Source organism: Mastigoproctus giganteus, chromosome 13, assembly GCF_048544385.1.
Source record: "Mastigoproctus giganteus isolate SK-2022 chromosome 13, ASM4854438v1, whole genome shotgun sequence".
Taxonomy (NCBI): Eukaryota; Metazoa; Arthropoda; class Arachnida; order Uropygi; family Thelyphonidae; genus Mastigoproctus; species Mastigoproctus giganteus.
Genome location: NC_143587.1, coordinates 93754484 through 93772649, shown reverse-complemented (window position 1 = coordinate 93772649; position 18166 = coordinate 93754484). Strand labels below are relative to the sequence as shown.

Below are 18166 nucleotides of genomic sequence, written 5' to 3'. Positions count from 1 at the left end.
GTGGCTGTGGCCGCGCTTCTTAAAGCAAAATCACCCTAAATTTTTTTTTTTTTCCCCGCAGGTGAAATATATTAGAATAAATACATTTATTCTAAGCGTTATCGAAATTCCATCGTTCAGAATGAAGATCCAACCTTTTCTGATAAGCGCAGAAACAGACACTGCCTCACATACGAAACTTTTACTTCGCTACTGACGACAGCTATTGTCCCATTTTGAGTTGGCCTCGTGCGTATTGACGGAATAGAATCCGAACAGGCGCAACGGAAAGGCAATAATAAAAACACTCACACTTAAATCCACTTTATTTGGAAGTAAGCGTGTGTGTGTGTCTGTGGCTCTGAGTGAGTGGTGTGTCACTTACGCAGTCGTTTTAGGAAACGTGGGCTGCTCTCCGCAGTTGAGCAATCGGTGGCTAACTTGTAACCTGTTCTCTGCCGTCCGCGCGAGATGTAGAACACTCCTTTAGGCCCTGGAAATTTCATGGCCATCACGTGGCCACCATTAGAGCCCGCGATCCAAATTAAAATTCAGTAAAGGGTCCGTCCTTGGGGGTAAGGCGGGGGCCAGCCCCACTGAAACTGGTCCCGGCACGCAACGCTTCTCATTAACATGCGGCTTCCCCGTGCACGCAGTCCAACCCATTAAGCGACGATGATTTATCTCGTGAAGTCGGCTAAAAAATAAGCTTACTGCAGAAAAACAGCGGAAGTTGGGTGGACAGAGAGTGAGCCTCCTGAGCTCCGCCACGTGCGACTACCATATTCCCCTGGTGAGGCCAAGCTGTGACATTAGCCACTGTCCTGCAGATGACCAGGTAAGTCGTTCTTAGTTTTTGGTACTACCTTTATGGCGATCGCCTTACTCTGCGAGGCGCGCTTACTGCCGTAACTTACGACGATCGTGCGCTTCAGGTGGCCCAGATGAGAGACTGCTGAACTACGTATTCTCGAGGTAGCGCTACACAAATCTTCCGGATATTGTCACGCATATGCATGCTTGTTATACATAATTTAGCTCACCGAAATATTCTACTATGCAACGTACTAAAACAGCGACGTGTCTTCAAGTATCACAATTGGGCAACACGGTGCGACTGGCTTAGTAATTACCACGTGCTTAAAGGAGACAACATTATATTTTGAATGATACTGCGAAAATAAAGGAGACAACATTACATTTTGAATGATCCTGCGAAAGTTGAATGCTTTCTGGTCACGGTTTTACCTAATTAGTTTTACCTCATTTTACCTAAAAGCACAAAATAATGAAAATTTATGTAACAGATCACTGCTAACAACGATCGAGAGATAGAAGACAATAGAGTTACCAAAAACAGAGCTAATTTGCGGTCGAAATAGTTTTCGAACCGCACCAATAATTCAATGTCATGGCAAAGGTAATTTAAGTAAACGAAAAGTAGAGTTGATCAACAGTAGCAAGCACGGGGTCAGCTGTTTCTAAAGACCAAATCCCTAAATGTTATTCCATATTAGTTCATATTTCATGCTACTTCTGTTTGTTCACAAGTTTTATACATTTTTGATTTTCCGGAAGGAACAGTGGGACAATTCCTTGTTAACTATTGATATTCAAAAAAAAAAAAAAAATAATAATAAATAATAAATAAATAGAAATGTCCGATAGCGAAGCCGAATATGGCCTGAAGAACACGTGAGTGCGGCATAAACTACTTCTGATTTTTTCCCCTTCTTCTTTTTGTATTGGAGTTTGATCCTTGTGTTGATTTCTAAATTAATAATTAATTATAAACGTTCCCTTCATTATAATTCTGCAAATACATAAAAAAAAAGACTTCCGGCCTTGCATTATTGCCTGAGAGCTGTAGAAACCAGTTATTTCGAGCACAATTAATAACTCGATACATCCCTGGTGGCCAAGGTAACTTTGTATTTTCTAAAGGACAGCGTGCAAATTGCTTATAAAAGTACGCAGATGGCCCCTCCTTCTTAGCACTACTACCTTAAGGAATATTAAGCAAGAAAACCAACCACACATCGATCTTAGTAGTCCAGCGGACTACTAAGCGCCGACATTTTTGGAATAAGACCAGAATCGAATGACAGCGACATTTATGTTCGTACAGGACGGAAAATTAATTGGTAATATGTTATGTTATTTACAAGTAAAGGTAGTTTGACTAAGGAACTGTCCAACTTTACACAGTGCAAAAGTAGTCTTATATCTCTGACATATGAAAACAATTCAGAAGTTGAAACTGAAAATGTTGTACACATGGTAATTATACCAATATACTCTCAGTGCTATTTCAAAACCAACCAGTTTTTTTGATTGATAACATGCTACTCCTTGCAGTCACCTGAAATATAGAGAATCTCTTTATATTTGATTAGCCTTGTTTCCACAGAATTAACAGCTTTTAACAGTCTTCTAAGTTACGGGGATTTACTACTTAGCTGGGGTGGTTACGGGTCGTTACAGTAGCTTAACTTAAAAATACGTATGTAACGTGTTTTTGTAGCATTAATTTGTCTCTTACACCTGTTGAACTTCGACCCCATCAAACTAGTATGGTTGGTTGTGTATGGTAGTGGTTGGAGATTTGTTCCTTAATACGTAATAATCAAAATCCGCTGCGGACTCTATTGTACTGCCTTTAAATAAAATTGAAAATTAAAATTGTTTTATGTTTGAAACAGATTATTTTGAGCGTTCAACAACCACACATTTGGTAGTGATTTTTTTCCCTCTTAAAACAATTGCCATTTATTGCTGTGTTCCGAGTAGGTTTGGTAATTTTTTTTAGTTTAAAATAAAATATATGCATTACCTTTACTGAACACTGAAACCAAACACGAATGGAGAAAAAAGAATATTCGTGTTTGTAGTGGGGACTGTAGAAGTAGAGCGACTATCTGCAGAAAAGTTGTTGTCCTAAATGCAAAGCATGCTGTTGGGGTTTTTCCGTAATCTCTCATTACCAAGTTGGACTGGACATGTATGTAGTCTGAGGTTTTCCTTAATTAAAATTTACAAAAACGTGCGTACTAGGTAGGAAAAACTGCATAGATAAAATCTCTGTAAATAAACGTTTCTATCGGAAATCTGGAGTATAACACTAATTATAATTAAAATAACGTAATAATAATTATTATTAATAATTATTGTATATTAATTATTATCTAAGATATAACGCAATAGAATTAATTTAAATAAAATCAAAATATAGGGTACATTAGTATAGTACTCCATTATGTTTTCCAAGTTAATATGATATTTCAATTAAAAAATGATTTTACTTCGGTTTGAAAATAAGTATTTCACAAACCTTTTCTTGAGAAAAAAGAGCTAAAAATAACATTAAGGTTTTAGAGTAACTTTCCTCCTTATACTGGGTACAGTAATTTTTTTTTTTTTTAAATCACTGACATCACATCGTTTTTGAGGAGTCTTGAGCAATTACGTCTCTTCAGCCGTCACCAGAATACTGCTTAGGGGTATCCTATCGCTGAGCTGTTAATGGGAGGTCAAATGGGCACAGCAGGTATGGTGAGTTTGTTTCTTTATGTGACAACAGGAACAATTTGCAAATCTCATTTATTGTGTTGTTCTTTAATAATACAACAGACAGGGATCGGCACATTACCATAGTGACTTAGCCGGGTGAGTCCCTGTTGGGACTCACCCGGCTATTGTGTTATGAAGGACATTGCAAATGACGTGCAAGTGTGATTTGTTGGGCAACTTTGAACTGAGGCCATGGAAATAAATATTCATTCTGCTGATCATCATTCCAGCCAATGGAATGAAAGTATTAGACATTCAACAATTCAAAATACGACGGATTACTGATGAAATTCCATCTACTTTTAGTAACAGCTTCCCAATACACTCAACGTTGCCTTTTACTTCTCTCTCTCTCTCTCTCTCTCTCTCTCTCTCTCTCACACACACACACACACATCATTCAAGTCATTGCAGCCGAAGAAACATTCCAAGTATTTTTTTTTTTTTACAGAAATATAAAGCAGGAAGAGCTGTAATACAATGATTGATTGAGGGTGAGAAGGAAATACTCGTTGAATCTTAAATTTTTATAGTTTGTTATATATGCATGAAGAAAGTTTGTTTCAGAAACTAAAGCATTAGTAAAGAAAGAAGGAAAAGGTGATGAAGGCGAAGCGTTACTAGAGTTTGAGATTCATATTTCTTGATGAAAGTACATACTTTGAAGTGGTTTAGAAGAAAGAGACGGACTTATAGAGGCATTGAAAACTGAATGTCGGTGTGATAGCATATGGAGAGAGAGAGAGAAGTCGAAAAATCACTGATTAACCATGGTAGAGCAGCATTAATTAACAATGTTCAGCATCAGTTTAAAAAGGAAGAACATACATTTCAAGAACAGGTAACATCAGCTTTCAGCTAGCCTCAGTCAATCCAGGAAGATCCGAGGATATCAAAACAACTCTGTTTCAATAATAAACTCAAGCAGATAGACCCTGATAAAAACCAACGACAATTACTGAACAAGGCTGTTATTGGCCTAGATGGCTTCCTCTCTTTTTACTGCTAAAATTTGTAGTCCTTTTATTAGAGAATCCTACTTCGCCACTATTTATTTTCAATCAAATCTCAAACTAAAAATTAACACCTGCAGCCTAGAACCTCTATGTGGAACTAAACTCCCCAGAAAAATGATATGAGACTACGCAAAATACCATTTTTGAAAATACCATTCTAGCCACCACAAAAGTTTCAGCCCGTCTCTATCTGCCTCAAAATCTTTGAAAATACCATTCTAGCCACCACAATGAATCACAGTTTCTCCCAAAGATAAATGCACTTGTGCACTGGAGCGTCCCCCGCCAAAAAAAAGATCAACAATATGAAACCATCATCGTTATAGTTATCCAATTTATGAAAACACAATTCTCAAGTTAGATATTATATTTTTCTACAGAGCATCTGCATATGCTCTCCTTTCTATCCCAGTTGTAATTCGCATCCTGGAACAATATTTCAGCATTACCAGAAAAATCGGGTTTGGACTGATTAATATCGGTTTACAATTGTTGCCAGCTTTAATGTAGGCTGAAAGTGAAGCTGGAGATTTTCTGACTCTCCAGCTTCACTGCAGCCCAAGCCAATTGCAATGTGCTACATTCCTATCTTGTAACAGCTTTTGCAGATTTATTGTGAAATCAAGGTTTTAATAAAGGACGAAATTTTAAGGTGGAATAAAAATAACGATTTCATTCTTAAACGAATAATTTCACTGACACGATCTGAGCAAGCATCAGGTTAAGAATATTTAAAACTATAATCGACTACGACAAAGAGGAAATTAAAATCACGCAGATCATCCCATTTTGCATTCTTCTAATGCTAGACGATACAAGGCTGAAAATGGTTACGAGAGAGAGAGAGAGAGAGGCAGAGGCTCCACTTTTGAGAGGAGACCACCACAAAATTGTGATTTGAGGTGCCTGGAGTACACGGTCAATGTTAGACTACTAATATTGACCATGAGGAGTTTGAAGGTAGATAAATCAACAAGTTGTGTGAGGTCATTAGCAAACTCGAAAGCCTCAGCATCTCCACTAGTAGGTCCGTTTCACCACAAAATTAGAGTCAGCTGAAGTTGTGAACATTAAAATCACCAAGGAAAATTAACTCATTAGGAAATTTAGATTTTAATCTGTAATTACACGTTCTGTCGAAGGTCTCCTTCCAATGAGATGTTTGCCAATTAACAAATAAAGAAATCTGTTTAAAAGAAGACAAATCCAGATCGTCTAAACAATGACAACTTTACGTATGTTTTTTGATGATTGCAATTTTTACAGTCATATAAAGCAGCATAGTAGTTGCACGCTGGTACTCTAATAATAGAGTACCAGTAATAACACTAGTACTATAATTATTACTGAATGCTATGTATTTAAAAATGACTGATAATATTTAAACTGTACTTTACTGTTATTTTCTCATGCTGAAGGCTCTCGTAGTACAAACGACCCTGCAAAAGTTCGTACTCTGTTGACAATATATTGGCGACCATAACAGTACAGAAGATTATTAACCACATCAACACAACGGGAATGAAAATGGCAGTAACTCGAATGGAATCACATACAGTATTTTGGGACGCGGAGATGGGAGAAATCCCAGGTGCCGTCTGACACGAATATACAGTAATTTGGTGATATTTACTGAGAATTATATTTTAATGGAAAGGACTATTTTAACTTCCTTAGTGTGTAGCTCGCCTTCTCATTGCTAACGTTTATTTTCAAGTAACTAAAAACCCCAGACTACCCAACGATTCTCAAAAAGACATAACCGAGAGTTTGTATAACATAAAACAAAAATCAAATAGTATGTATTATAATTAAAGAGATAAATAAACCGAAAATTTCTGATCATGCAACAGATTAAAAGCTATAAGTTATTAGCATACATAAATATACCACTTCCTTTCATTTCGAAAATTTTACAGAGAGAGAGAGAGAGGAGCTAAAGCATTTACTGCGTATGAAAATACGTGATATGAATATTAAAAGCCTACATAGCTGGGTAATTGCTATCTATATTTTGCAACATCCGTCGTCAGAAGTAGTAGTAGTAGTAATACAAGTCAAAAATAAAAGACAGTGAGAGAAAAAGGCACACATAAGAAACAGATCTAAATAAGTGTGGGGGGGGGTATTCATAGTATTAACCTTTTTATCCCTCGCTATCATTGCTCTACCATTACGGAATTTACCTTGTTCACGAAAGAATTCAATTCGGAAAAAACGATTTTAGTAATTCCGAGATTTAATGTGTAGTAGTTTCTATCTTCTACTTCAAACTATGCGATACACGGAAGCCTGTTTCGGGTTGAGAGAGAAAATCGTTTTGCAAAATAAGTGAAAACTAAAACCCAATACAGTACATGTATTGGAAAAAATTTTCCCGTAGGTGGGGAAGTGGGGGGAAATCTTCGAGCCCAAGCTATTCCAATAGGTTTTCACATGTGTGTGTGTGTCTGTGTGTGTCAGAGAGAGAGAGAGAGAGAGAGAGAGAGAGATAGATAGAAATAAGAAAAAAATAATAATACAAGAGCAGCACCGTATTTAGCAGCCACGTGAGCTACAACCACGGACAATACCCTCTTAAAAAAAAAAGATTATAAGCACCTACAGTTTTGAGACAGAGTTTTTCCCTCCATTAATGCACAGAATTAGTTTCAATTTTAAATAATTTAAATGTAACTGGCTCATTTGAAAAAAAAAAAAAAAAAGCGTACTGGGAAAAATTTGCCTTCGTACTGTTCAAATAACATAAACAGAAAAATAGATGAACATAAAAATTTCATTTTCCATTCATGCATATATACAAACATATGCATATCATTTTATACACCGATGAACAGCAATCAATAAAAAATATAATTAATTTAAAGTGAAATTTGAGTTTGTTCGGATGAAATCAAATTTTCAAACCCAAGTTTTCTGTTGAGGGCCACAATGAAATCATTTTCTGGAGGTATATGATTTCTTAATTTTTCTTTTTAATTCCATCATAGCAGAAAATCTTGCCTCACATAAATCGGTTATGCAAATGGAGGAGGCTTGTGGGGGACAAGTTTATCAGTTCATATGCTCCTTTTATCTTCTGCTATGGAAACATCGTCAGGTCCCATGTATTGCATCTTCAGCACACTATTAGTCGAAAAGCTAAAAATCTTGCCCCTTCTGAAATTTTGCTTGCTTAATAGCAGTCTATAATCAGTTTTAAACACTGAAAATTTATTGTAAGTGTAAAGAAATTTTCATTAGTTTCCCTAAATCATAAATCTTATTTGCGTGTTTTAAAAGTACAAAAATAATAAAACACTATAAACATTTTTTTAAAAATCAGTTTTCTCAAAATTTTAGTTTTGTTGGCGTATCCCCAAGGGTACGCGTACCATCGGTTGAAAAATACTGTATCCTCGCGTTTGACCATTTGGCTAGAGATGACAGAGAGAGAGAGAAAGAGAAAGAAATCCCTACTCAACAGTATAGTCGTTTTTGTCACTCACCTTGGAGAGATCTGACGGAGATCGGCGACATTCTTAAATGCTTCTTCAATCCCAGCTGTTGTTACCGATTTCAGGTGGAAGGAGTATGGTTTCCTCACGACTTATCCTTGTTATTCAGCTCATGCAGCATGCATATCGGAACACATACCTGTATGCTCGTGAACACACACACACACTTGTACAGGTATAATACACAACAACAGCATATGGATTATGGTACCGTAGTAACTTACGTGCGCAGTACGGTCGGAGTAGTCGATGAGCAAAAAATTCCCCAAAAGCAAATACCATGTATTTGCTTTTGAGAAATTACAAACGTGTTTAATAAAGTTTTCCAGTCTTTCTATGATCTCCGTATAACTGTAGGTGATATCTTCTATTTAAAAAAAATAAATAATTTCATAAAAATTAAAAGTCCGCAAAATGGAATCTGATGTTAAGAGAGCCCTGAGGTTACAAAGCTATTTAAAGGACTACGGTATTCGGGAGCGTTTCTCTATGTGTACAGTGAACACGTACCAAAAGTACGGGGAGTAGTCCACTTGGTGGCTCATTTTTATCCTTTGCATATGGATTTATCCTCTCCACTTAATCCTGAAGAGGGCCACAGGCTGCAACATATCAGCGAATCCATAACGACGTAGTGCGAAGTAAATAAACAAAAATAAGACAGTCTCAGTACAAGATGATGGGGTGAGAGCTATAAGTTGTCATAAATCCAGGTGGATGTTATATAACAATCGATGGCCGATAAATAACAACCGGACACTCATTTCCTGTTCGTGTGTATGTATGTGTGTGTGAGTGCTGCTGTGGCCGTTAGAGAAAGAGAGGTGGTACAGGTAAACGCTTTCTGTGAGACCAATATTATCTTTGGCTTGATCAGTAAAGAGACTGTTCTGTTTCTACCTACGGTCCCGGAGCAGAACCCCATCAATCACTATGAACTGGCAGTCGCCTGTCGGAACCAAGGACATCCACCTTCCCTGTCCTGCTAGACGTTTCCTTCAATCTTCGTACTGCCACACTCCACCAGAAATGGCCTGCCCCCGTAACTTCCGACACACACTGACACCTTCTCCTCCCTAAATGCACAAGCAGAATCAGTTGGGGGTATCCGCCCGCATACGTGCATGCAGAGAATGAGCGAAAGAGAGAGAGAGAGAGCGGGGTGTGGCTCTGTAATTTTAGAGGAGCCACACCGAAGACGAATGTGTATGTGTTTTATTTGCTTGTGCACTTACCTTCGTTCCGCAATAACACATATCCAACTGTTCAAAGCAGGATGGGGGCCAAGCATGGAAGCGGACCAGTTTCGAACTAATTGTTCGTGTTTCACTGATTTCTCGTTTGTGTGTGTGTGTGCTTTTTCTGAACCTTTTCGTAATAGTAGCATAAATCGGTACATGCCGACATTGTCATTAATGGCACTGACCACATTTGCATTCTTACCACGTACGTCTAATATAACCCGTTTCTTTCGTATGCTACTTGTTCTATGAAGCTGCAAACAAGGGCCTATAAAAGTGGGCTGCTATTCCCCAAATGTAGTTGGTAACACCTGTTCTTATTGGGTGGGGGGTGTGTTCTTTTTATTTTAAGTGCGATTTCACCATTTATTATGTTGCAAATGGCTAACAACAGTTGTATTTAAATTATTATTACTAATATGTAGTAAAAAAGAGACAAAAATGATTATATAATTCTCCCAACTCTCACATCCCTTTGGCAAATAATGGACGCTATTTCTCACGAAGTGCCAAGTTCCAACTACGCGGCGGTATCAATATACGCGGTCCACCGTGAGTGCAATAAGTAGACGTTGTAAATTCCGCTGGTCCTATATGGCCGTTTTGGAGAATTAAAAAAAAAAAAAAAAAAAGTAAACTGCAGCCATTATCAACCCAATGCAGGATGGAAGCCTCTTCAACCATTCGCGTTGAGGGAAATGGACCATTATCTGCCACGCTGGTCCAATGCGGGTTGGCCGATCGACCGAATTTAGCAGTCAGGGGATTGAAACCCGGCCTACTCAAAGAGCGTATGTTACTGCACTCCCGCTCATGACCACTTGGGCACAGTATAAATATTTATTTAATCTCTATTGCCCTGGAGCCCCTATCAATGATAGTGAAATTGAATTTAATGGAAATTGAATTGAACTGAATACTGTGAAAAGTATTACAATTAAGACAAATTAGTGGTCGAGTGGTCATGCGCGAAGATACATACGAGTAAGCACACGTGATCAGTAAATATAAATAAATTTTCTCTTTATACTCCGGAATGACCACAAACGGTCTGAGGAGCTCCCAAAATCAGGCACGAGGGTGCATGAGTACTGTATACGTGCTTTGAGTGACTGCTAAATACGATGCTCTTTCTCGAATTCTCTGTATCTTGTGAACTCCCCTGACCATGTGGTCGTCCGGAGTATAAACAGAAAATTTATTTATTTATTTATTTATTTATTTATCGTATGCAGTATTCACGTGAGCTTGAACCACGGCCACTCAAAGCGCTTGTACTTCTGTATATTCGTGTAGACCACTCTGCTACATCTTTCGTGAAGGTTAATTGATAATGAATGAACGAATTTTCTGTTTATATTTCCGGACGACCACATGGTCGGAGTTGTTTTACACGACAGAGAGAGAGATAACACAAGAAACAGCAGTACATTGAGCAGTTACGCAGGCTTGAACCACAGTCACTCAAAGCACTTATGCAGCCTTGTGCCTGTAATTATGAACAGAATGCAATTATAATTACAGTTAATGTATTATAATATTACGAATTTCTTTATACTAAAAACTGACAACTTTGTCGCGAAATCATTAAATATAGTAATTAAGAGACTGCTCAGATATTGTAAATACCTGATAAGCTACCTATTTTGTGTGTATTCTTTATTATACTCCGGCACGACCGTCAGAGGAGTTTACAATAAACCACGAATACAATCGTTAATCGTATTTAACATTCACGGTCTTGAACCATGATCCACTGAAAGGTCGCCGTAGCCGAGTGGTCGTCGCAAGAGTGCATAAGTACACGCCCTCTGAGTGACCATGGTTCATTCCCGCATGACTGCTAAATATGGTGCCGTTACATGTACACCTAATTCTGTTTTTGCACGAACTTTTTTTACACGAATTTGATTTAACACGAATTCAAATTAAATATTTCAATCTCTTTTTACGCGAGTCATTTTGATTTAACACGATTTCTATGAATTTTTTTTGCCTAAATTCTAAGAATTTTTTTTTTATTTGTGGCATATTAGTATCATTTCTATATTACACGCACCAATAGATTAGTGTGATTATCAGCTATTTATTAGTGTGATAGATTAGCTAGTGTGTGCGTTTTGAAATGCGTGCTTTTGTTTACCAATGTGTACGTCTAGGTATCTATGAATCATCAACATTTTTATTGAATTTGGTGCACATCTACGGTATTCGTGCATTGTATCTTCGAAAGACATTTAGTAGTAAGCTCTATTTCAAAGTGAAAGAATCTTTAGTGAAGTTTGTGCACATATAAATTTATTAATTTTGCCTATAGTCAATAAATTGTAAGTTTACAAATTTTTCATACTTTTTTTATTAACTATAACTGAGATATTTTTCGGTAGCTCTTATATAATGTCGAATAATTCGCCTATTACCAAAATGAAAAGGAAAGCGAGTTCTTTGGAACTTAAAATTCAAATTTTAGATCGTCTTGCAACTGGACAAGGGGCTACGTCTGTAGGAAAGCATTTTGGTGTACATGAAGCTACCGTAAGAACTATTAAGAAAAATGAAGCTGCAATTAGGAAGTCGGTATGTTCTGGAACAAAAGTAAGTGTTAATTCATCATCATATACAAGAGATATTGTCAAGCTAAAAATGGAAAAGGCTCTGGTAATATGGATAGAAGATCAGTCACAAAAAAGAGTACCAGTAGATGGAAATGCCATCAAGCAAACAGCACTAAGAATTTACAGACAGAGTAAAGAAAAGAAGCCAAGCACTTCATCTCAAACAAAAAACAGAAAGTTATACAGAAAGTATGAATTTTTTGCGAGTACAGGTTGGATGATAGGGTTTCTTAAAAGGAATGCTCTTCCTAATATAAAAATTAAAGGTGAAACTGCATCTGCAGATGAACCGGCCACTAAAGTATTCCCGCAGGAACTTGCAAAAATTATTGAAGACGGAGGATACACTCCTGATCAAGTGTGGAATGCAGATGAAACTGGTTTCTTCTGGAAACGAATGCCGAACAGAACGTATGTAGCCAAATCGCAGAAAACTGCTGGTGGTTTTAAGGTAGCTAAGGATCGTGTGACCTTGTTATTTTCCTCCAATGCTTCAGGAGATCGTATGTTGAAACCACTGCTGTTAAATCGAGCCCTAAACCCACGTTCAATGAAAGGTGTAGATATCAATAAACTGCCTGTTCACTGGATGTCAAACAAGAAGGCCTGGGTGACAACTGCTATCTTTACAGAATGGTTCAACAAATGTTTCGCCCCAGAAGTCAGATGTTATATGAATTTGAAAGGTCTCGAATTTAAAGTTCTTCTGATTTCTTGACAATGCACCCGGCCATCCTGTCTTGGAACACCCAAACATACAAATTTTATTTCTGCCACTTAAAACTACATCTTTGATACAACCGCTAGACTAAGGTATAATTGCGACAATTAAAACATACTACGTAAAACGAACATTCCAACACGTTTTGGACAAACTGAATGATGAAACACTAACAGTCATTAATGTGTGGAAGAAATTCTCAATTATGGATTGTATCAATCAAGTTGGATTAGCGTTAACTGAATTAAAACCAGCAACTTTAAATGCGTGTTGGAAAGCGGTTTGGCCACAATGTGTAAAAAGCAAAGATCCCATCATTCCTAATACGACCGAATTTCCCAACATAATTACAATGGCACACAAAATTGGTGGAGAAGGATTCGATGATCTATCGTTTGAAGATATTGATGAATTGTTAACCGACAAAGCCCTAAGCGAAGATGAAATATTAGAGGTTGTCCTTGGGACTCCTTATCCCACAGAACGTAGTGATAATGAAGAAAATGATTCTGTTCTAAATGCAGATTTAATAAAAGAAGGTCTGGAACTGGCCAGAAAATTAGGTAATCATTTTGTCAAACATGACCCTAATGAAGAACGCGCTGGGAAGTTTCAACGTGAACTGAAGTTGTTGACAGCCTCTTACAGAGAATTATATAACGGTCTAACCAAAACACGAACACAACGATTAATAACTGAATTCGTTCGTAAAAACCGGTGAAACATCAGCTACCAGAGGAGACTCGTGCTGATTTTTCTCAAGAGATCACAGATAGAATTTCATAATAGAGGAAGAAGACCATGTCCACAACATTTCTAGTGATATACCAGTCGTACGCAAATGTATGCGCCGTTTATTATCAGAAAGTGAAAATGAATAAAATCTTGTTATATGTAAAACAGATTTTTTTTGTTCATGAAGAATTTTTTTCATTTCATATGCATACAAATTTACTTTAATACATTTTCATTACATATTATTCATGTGTATTTTGTTGAAATAAAATAATAAGCTTAAAACGAATATTTTTATGTGTTTTTTTTAATTATTTTTACTGATTTTTTAGATCCGGAACAAATCGTCTTTCCTTCCATAAATACAATGTCTTTTTTTACACGAATTTTTTTTACACGAATTTTTTAGGAACGTATCTGTCGTGTAAAAACAGAATTAGGTGTATTTCATATTTCATGTATATCCTGCGAACTCCTCTGACTGTGTGGTCGTCCTGGAGTATCAACCGAAAATTTATTTACTATACTCTCGCTCAAGACCACTCGGCTACGACTTTAATGATTATCAAAATGTATTCTGGATTGCGAGTTAGAAATTCCCTTATCAGCTGAAAGATTCGACAAGCAGAATGGTAATACGTCCACCTAAATGAATTCAGCAGCCTGATGAAAATAACTTCTTGATTGGAAAACTCTTGGGGCAAATCACTGAGGAACTGGCCTCGGCAGGGAAAAAAAAAGTGTGAAAAGAGGAGGCAGAGGGTGTCATAAATGGTTATTCCTCAGATTGGGTTGATGTAAGAAGTGGGGTTCCCCAAGGATCAGTATTAGGACCACTGTTGTTTTTGATTTTCATAAATGATATCGATGAAGGGATAGAGAGCGTGATATCTAAATTTGCAGTTGATGTGTTTATGGCTCTGAGAGGTATAAGTAAAATGAATAAGGACGAAATTTTCATGGTTATAAATGATTCTAGAACTAGGAGCCATAAATTCAAGTTACGGGGGAAGATGTTTGGACTGGATTGCAGAAAGTCTTATTTTAGCAGCGAGTTAAAAATTACTGGAATAAGTTACCTACATGGGTGGTAGAGGCTGACAGTTTGGGGAAGTTCAAAGGTCAGCTGTATAATTACCTAAGGGAGGAGGGAAACGCATAGATTGTCTATTTCCTTTTATCTTATTATTTTATTTATTTTTAAAATTTTCTTGTATGATGGGTTCTGGAATGAGGAAGGAGAGATCTAAATAACGTACTTCATCTCCCTAAAGTAAATCAAACATATTTAATGGGTTTCAGGTTTGGAAATCTGGCTGATTACTCAGTTCTAAAGAATATCCTCACTTCGAAGGAACTGGTTGACCAATGTGACGTCTGCAAACCATTAGACGGTTGGTTGGGTTTTATTGGCCCATTAGCAACCAAGGCTATAATGCGCGCCATTAGACAATCAACGCCAATATTGGCTCTTTTCTTCTCAACTAAAATGTTATTTTTAGATGTGAACACGTCCAGAATCTGTTTCAAGACCGAATCTCGGCTCAGCTGTAAAAATAACATTGGTTTTGGCTCCAGAGTCAGTGTTGTCTACCTACACCACAGAATACGAGCTCTCTTGTGTGTGTGTGTGTGTGTGTGTGTGTGTGTGTGTGTGTGTGTGTGTGTGTGTGTGTGTGTGTGTGTGTGTGTGTGTGTGTGTGTGTGTGTGTGAGAGAGAGAGAGAGAGAGAGAGAGAGAGAGAGAGAGAGAGAGAGAGAGAGAGAGGAAACTACGGAAAAATCCATGAACTTTGCATTGAAACTATCGTTTCTGCGCCTGACAAAAGCGAGAGAGAAAGAGCCTTACTGTCATTTCTCTGTGACATTTCGGTGTTAGTTAGGCGGTCATCTTGGGATGCTGTATCTTCTCAGACATACTTCAAACTTTCCTTATGAGATACCTCTCCTATCTTCTGATGTCGTTGCCAAAATTCTGAAATCACCTTCTAAGAACATTTAAGGAACTACCACTTCAGGTAGAGCCTGCCCTGTCATCTGTGCGATGGAGGACAGTCGCACACTGGAGATGCTAACAGACCTAACAGCCATGCATTCAGAGGTACCACTGCAGTTTTAAATAACCGATTCGTTTCGCTTATACTTTTACAGAGAATAAAGTATAATAGCCGTAACTAAATCAGGTGCATTCTTTACAGCTTTGGATTACAAATGGGTAATGCGATTATAGTCCACACTTTTATAGCATGTTTTGTTTGCATATTCCGAAGTTTAAAAAGTAAGCGGGGAAAAAAAATCTGGGCCATATTTTAAGGTGTACAAAAAAATATAATAATAATAATAATAAAGTTAAATGAACGTGTTTGATTCTGAACGGTTACTGAGCGATGGTATTTGAAAAGTAAGAATTCATAATTCATGAATAAATAAATATTTTACTAAATCCGTGTCTGCTTATTCTTATTTTTATTATTTTTCGCCATTCAAAACTCCATGACAGATTTTTAAGAATCCAAAGAGCGTACCTCTGTAACTATTAGAATCGGACACATATTTATATGGCTTCTCGTTCTTATTTTTTACCCAATTATATGTCCTAGAATTTTTAGCTCATGTTTTTCAAACACACTGTATATGTTGAATTACATCAGGAGTCAAATTTCATGCAAAAGTTCACACAATTACCTTAAAACAAGAAAAAGAAAACAGTTGCAATTTAACATTTGTATACCTAATATAGATAAGAAACTTGGGATAAAACACGACATTTAACAATTTAGGTACAAACTTGTGATTAAAAGAATTTAACTAGCTTTACCCAAACTTGCATAAAATGCGCTTTGCACATACGATAGAGAGAACCCACAAAAAGAGAATATATTTAAACGACTCTTTAAAAATTAAAAAATAAAATAAAAATTAAAATTAAAAATAATATTAAAAAAGATTATCAGTGAGTTCATGTTGTATATGGCATTTCAGATAAGAATTTAGATTTTACTGGAAAAGCTGGGCATTACAAAAGCACCTGGTTACAATCTTGTTAGAGAAGTGTTGTGAAATCCAGTGCTTGTTGTTGTTTGTTATTTGTTTTTTAGAAGCATTAGCAACTAAGGCCATATTGCTCCGGGGATATGCGGTGGTCATTCCCTGACCTTTCCGCATTTTCCGTATTTGGTGGTCACGGGTTCGAACCCCGGTCTAATCAAGAAGCGTGTGCTACGTACTACTGCCCCTGTCCACCTGGCTACGGAGGCGCCTCCAGTGTTTGGAAAGAAACATTTTAGATCAAAAGTACTCTGGCAGTAGCACAGTGGTTATGATCGCTGCCTTTTCATGGTGTCGAAAAGAGCTAGATACGGATCCCGTCAAGGTAGAAGGAATATTTATGGACTTTTTTTCAACACCGTGGCCAAGTTAATCGGTCATAAAAGGGTTACACACCTTTTTCTTCCGGAAATTCAGGTTTTTTTCATACGGCAAAACAAAATATACGCAGTTTACAAACACAGTACACTGACACCTTACAGCCTTAGTTGCTTTGGCGTATAACAAAAAAACTATGTCGACATTGCTTTTGTATGAATGATAAAAGTGATGGTAAGAAATTAAATAAATCAGGGCGGGAAGTTCCATGGCGGTCATGCATGCGGACAAATGAGCAAGAAATCATTTCCCTTCGAGACGGCAAAAATAAAATAAAAAATCGCAATCAGCTTCCTTGTTCATCTGTTGCCACTAATCAAACAGAGTGGCTGCTACTAGTCACTGCAAACTTCACCTTTGACATGGACGGCATCACGTGCCTGCCAGAGATGATAAAACTGGTTTCAAGCCTTAATGGACTCTAATCTTTTGCGTTGCGGGATGATTGGCATCTATTGTAAAGCTAATAGGGGACGTATTGATACCGCCTCTCAGTGACACGCTCGCTCTATTACCCACATCACGATATCTGTCTCTGCGCGACACCCTCCAAGCGGGAAACCCAGCTGTCCACCTCGCACGCCCACGCCATTCCGTGCTTTAAAGGCTGTCTTGTTTTCGCTACTTGCCAAGGTGTATGCAGATGTCCTATTCAATTAGAAGGTTATTTTAATTTTTCCATATTTCGGCATAGAATACTAAAGAGGCTTTATAAACTGTTAATAAACGGAAAAAAAAAGAAAAAAATTAGACTCACACTGAACTTTTAAAAAGACTATTCACATGCAGAAATAGAATCATCAAGAACGTCATCATAACTAGTCATTATAATGAATCAATTGCAACTAGAACATTAAGTGGGCACTCCCATCCCCTTAATGACAGGATTCCAGATGTGTTATAATGTTAATGGCAAGAGAACTCCGAATGAAACATTTTCCGAAACGCCACTTAGCCAAGCTTGGCTCATGATTAACGTCATGACAGCGAACCATCTTAAAGAAAGATGAGGAGGTTTTGAGGGTTTAGCTTTTGATATGAACTTTGATGATATTAATTTAGATGGGACTTACTACTACTTTCCCTCTTCCAGATTTAATAAGTCTGAATAAGAATCGATACCATTAGGCACAATTAAATGATCGTTTCATATTCTCTTCCAAGTATATTCAATAAGGGAAACCATTAAGCTTGATATAAATCTGCACAGTTTAGTTTTAATTTTAAAACGGTGTGTGGTTATTAAGTCTTTTTTTTTTTTTTTTTTTTTTTTTGTTCGTAAAAATGAGAACATACATGAAAAGAAAACTAGAGTAATAAAATGCAATACGATTATGATGACATAATGTCAATATAAATTCTATTCG

The 18166-nt window shown here is 37.1% G+C and overlaps 1 protein-coding gene across 2 annotated transcripts in view; it reads left to right on the top strand.

Annotated features, from left to right (window-relative positions):
• The first annotated feature begins 562 nt into the window (after nucleotides 1-562).
• The window catches only part of LOC150076261 (transcription factor GATA-3-like), a 351889-nt gene continuing 334285 nt past the window's right edge, over nucleotides 563-18166 (top strand). Inside the window, exon 1 of one of the 2 annotated variants that reach the window (XM_090387746.1) lies at nucleotides 563-817. The gene's annotated coding sequence lies outside the window, so the exon portion shown is untranslated. The remainder of the gene's footprint in view (nucleotides 818-18166) is intronic. The other variant, XM_090387748.1, reaches the window with a different exon arrangement.